The sequence below is a fragment of the Loxodonta africana genome, chromosome 14 (genome assembly GCF_030014295.1).
Source record: "Loxodonta africana isolate mLoxAfr1 chromosome 14, mLoxAfr1.hap2, whole genome shotgun sequence".
Classification (NCBI taxonomy): domain Eukaryota; kingdom Metazoa; phylum Chordata; class Mammalia; order Proboscidea; family Elephantidae; genus Loxodonta; species Loxodonta africana.
This window is the reverse complement of record NC_087355.1, coordinates 3374210-3378430: the sequence shown is the minus strand read 5'-3', so window position 1 is coordinate 3378430 and position 4221 is coordinate 3374210. Positions and strand designations below refer to the sequence as shown.

At 42.9% G+C, this 4221-nt stretch overlaps 1 pseudogene; it reads right to left on the bottom strand.

The window, feature by feature from the left end:
- Positions 1-851: 851 nt before the first annotated feature.
- LOC100676837 (protein FAN-like) lies at positions 852-2197 on the bottom strand (annotated as a pseudogene).
- Positions 2198-4221: the final 2024 nt, after the last annotated feature.

Genomic DNA, 4221 nt, shown 5'->3' with positions numbered 1-4221 from the left:
CAAATTGGGTCTTCTTCGAAGTCCCACAATTCAAGCTGGGCAGAGGACTAACAGTAACAACAACGCTGTCAGCATGACTGGCAGCTCCCGCCTGCACCCTCGGTGTTGCTGTAACACTCTGGCTAACAGCACACTCTCTCGGGACCGTGGCGGAGCTGAGAAGCAAGGATGATTCATGCCGACATCTGAAGCTGGGGACTCACTCTGATGGGATTCCCACATTATGTGGGAAAACGTTGAGCACGCTGTACACATCCACTCTGAGCCAACACTGGATTCCTGCATTGTAAGCGACTGGTCTCCATGCACAGTCAAGTGTCACACACAGTGCTTTGCCAGTAACACCAGGAGGGAGCAGCTGTAGGAAGTGCTCCAACAATGTCAGCTATCCATTTTTTTTGTTATGTAAAAATAATTTTAATGTTGCAGAAAAGATGAGCATGTAATAGCTCTAATGAAATACAAACCATTCCTAAACACAGTAAACTTACCGTTGTAAGAACTGTTAATCCTTCCCCAGGTTCTTAGAACCTGGGTACAGCACATCATAGAAAGTAACCACTCCTTGAAAACACACCCAAAAACCCATGGGTAGCAATTGTGGTAGCCCAGGAAGACAAAATAGGAACACTCAGAAGCAGCAGACAGTGCTGCACATTTTCTTGGCAAATTCTGCACTGTTCAGGGCTTTGTGGTAAGTTTCCCTAGCCCAGTTTAGTTTCTCTTAGCCATTGTCACCCAAAGCTGTCTTCTGACAATAACTCTACTGGAATGATCATCTGCCTTCCACATCAATGTCATGTTTTCTCCCAAGTACTGCCTCATCTTTACCTGCCTCAGAAGATGGCAACTAATGACTTCCTGTGACGTCATGATTTAGAAAGTTTAAACCCACAAATTATCCATGTGGTAAAACTTGTAATTGCTATCATTGCACATCCACCAGTTCATTTAAAAGTTTGGTTTAAAAAGACAAATATAATTCAACTCATCCAGGAGACAAGGGCACTTAATGCTGCAATTTCCAGAGCATCATATGTCTGTCATTCCCTGCCGTGATGTTGCTGCTGCTGCACTGCTCGTTCATCCATATACAGGTCACAACACCTGTGTGGCCCTGAATTCTCTCACCGAGGTTTGCTCTGAGGCGGTCTGAAACAAGCAGTTCACCAGACTGACTACCAGATAAAACTGAATTTCCCTCCCAGATAAAGCAACTCTGCGGCTCTTCCGAAGTCAGAGACGAGATGAGCATTCCAGTCTGGACATCTACGGTGTTAGGACAGCCGTCTTCTGTGCTGCGGACATGGCGGCTAGCTGGGCTAAAAGCAGTATCACACACAGTCCCTGAATGGTATGGTATCTGGTGCTACATGGTGGCAGTAGTGAGGTCCTCATACACTCACTGTGCCTTCTTTGGTGCCTGAAACCAACAGGGTACTCGCAGCATTTAAACTGATTGTATCTGCACTGACATCAAGCACCAGCTTAGCAAGCAAGTGAAAGTGGTGTCTTTTGGTACCTGGCATCTCTGCAGGAATGCCAGACCACACCTTCACTTAGGGTCCCAAGATGCAGAATACAGCCTGTTGTCATGCCAACAGATCTTACTAACAGCATCATCATGTCCCATTCATGTGTCCAAATGCTATGGAATAAAAATAAACCTTAGTATCCCATGAAGAATTTATGATAGTGGCATCTCCTGGTCAAAGTAAAGAAGATAAAGCCATATTAAAAAATGACATACTCCATTGTAGCATTTTAGATTCTTTAGAAAACATCTGCAAGGTGGAATCGTGGGATGTGATGAGGATTGAAGAGTCATTGCAAGAGACTGCTAGTCCAGTCAATGCCTCTTGGTGGATCTTACAGTGCTTGTGTAGCTTGGTGATGTTCATCCAGACAAGGGTTTTTCTTTCTTCGGTCAGGTCTTCAAAGGGCTCTTTGCCTGGACATACCGGGGAATCTGCTAGAGACACATTGTGACTGGAGGTTTGGGACAAACTTTTATTTATTTATTTGTACTTTAGATGAAGTTTTACAGAACAAGCTAGTTTCTCATTAAACAGTTAGTACACATATTGTTTATGACATTGGTTAACAACCCCACGACTTGTCAACACTCTCCCTTCTCAACCTTGGGTTTCCTATTACCAGCTTTCCTGTTCCCTCCTGCCTTCTGGTCCTTGCCCCTGGGCTGGTGTGCCCCTTTAGTCTCATTTTGTTTTATGGGCCTGTCCAATCTTTGGCTGAAGGGTGAACCTCAAGAGTGACTTCATTACTGAGCTGAAAGGGTGTCCGGGGTCCATACTCTCAGGGTTTCTCCAGTCTCTGTCAGGCCAGCAAGTCTGGTCTTTCTTTTTGAGTTAGAATTTTGTTCCACATTTTTCTCCAGCTCTGTCTATTGTGATCCCTGTCAGAGCAGTCAGTGGTGGTAGCCGGGCACCATCTAGTTGTACTGGACTCAGTCTGGTAGAGGTCACAGTAGATGTGGTTCATTAGTCCCTTGAACTAACCTTTCCCTGTATCTTTAGTTTTCATCATTCTTTCTTGCTCCCGAAGGGGTGAGACGAGTGGAGTATCCACTTTTAAGACCCCAGATGCTACTCACCAAAGGAGAGTGTAGAATATTTTCTTTATAAACTATGTTATGCCAATTGAGCTAGATATTCCCTGAGACCATGGTCCCTACAGCCATCAGCCTAACAATTCGGTCCCTCAGGGAGTTTGGATGTATCTATGGAGCTAAGAGTCGGAATCAACTCCATGGCAGTGGGTTTGGTTTTTGGCTTATGGAGCTTCCATGACCTTGCCTTGTACAAGTTGTGCTGACTTCCCCAGCATTGTGTACTATCTTACCCTTCACAAAAGTTATCACTTATCTACTCTCTATTTAGTGTTTTTCCATCCCCATACCTCTTCTCCCTCGTAACCATCAAAGATTGCTTCTTTTTGTGTATAAACCTTTTCATGAGTATTTAGAGTAGTGGTCTCACGCACTATTTGTCTTTTTGTGATTGACTTATTTCACGCAGTGTGATGCCTTCCAGATTCACCCATGTTGAGATGCTTCACAGATTCATCGTTGTTCTTTATTGTTGCATTTAATACTCCATTGTTTATCCATTCATCTGTTGATGGGCATCATGGTTGTTTCCATCTTTTTGCTATTGTGAACAATGCTGCAATGAACATGGGTGTGCGTATGTCTATTTGTGTGACGACTCTTATTTCTCTAGGATATATTCCTGGGAGTGGGGCTGCTGGATCACATGGTATTTCTATTTCTAGCTTTCTAAGGATGCGCCATATCATTTTCCAAAATGATTGTATCATTTTGCACTCTCCCCTGCAAGAGTTCCGATCTCCCTGCAGCCTCTCCAACATTTGTTATTTCTTGTTTCTTTTATTTGTGCCAGTAATGCTGGGGTGAGATGGTATTTCATTGTGGTTCTGATTTGCATTTCTCTAATGGCTAGTGATTGAGAGCGCTTCCTCATGTGTCTGTTGGCCACTTGAATGTCTTCTTTGGTGAAGTGTTTGTTCATCTCCTTTGCCCATTTTTTAATTAGATTATTTGTCTTTTTGTTGTAGAGGTGTTGGGTTTTTTTGTCGATTTTAAAGATTAGACCTTTGTCTGATTTGTCATAGCCAAAACTTTTTCCCCAGTCTGTAGGTTCTCTTTTTTCTCTTTTGGTGAAGTCTTTTGACGAGCAAAAGTGTTTAATTTTTAGAAGATCCAAGTTATCTAGCTTATCTTCTGGAGTTTGTGTGTTGTTGGTTGTGGTTTGTATCCTGTTAATGTTGTGTATTAAGGCCTTAGTGTTGATCCTATTTTTTGTTCTACGAATTTCATAGTTTTTGGCTTTACATTTAGGTCTTTGATCCATTTTGAATTAGTTTTTGTATATGGTATGAGGTATGGGTCCTGTTTCATTTTTTTTTGCAGACAGACATCCAGTTTTGCCAGCACCATTTTTTAAAAAGACTGTCTTTTCCCCATTTGATGGTCTTTGGGCCCAGGATAAACTTTTAAACTTTGTGGTGATCTTTCGAGGATGCTGGGTCATAAGCAGCTCCTTTGGAGCCTGCCTGAATTCCAAGATTTAGGTCAGCATGGCTAGTTTCTCATCACGATCCTTGATGCTGTTCAAGTCTACACATCCTTCAGGGGTTGGGGGATGAAATGGGTCGCTCCTTTTTTGCTTGTAGCCAAAT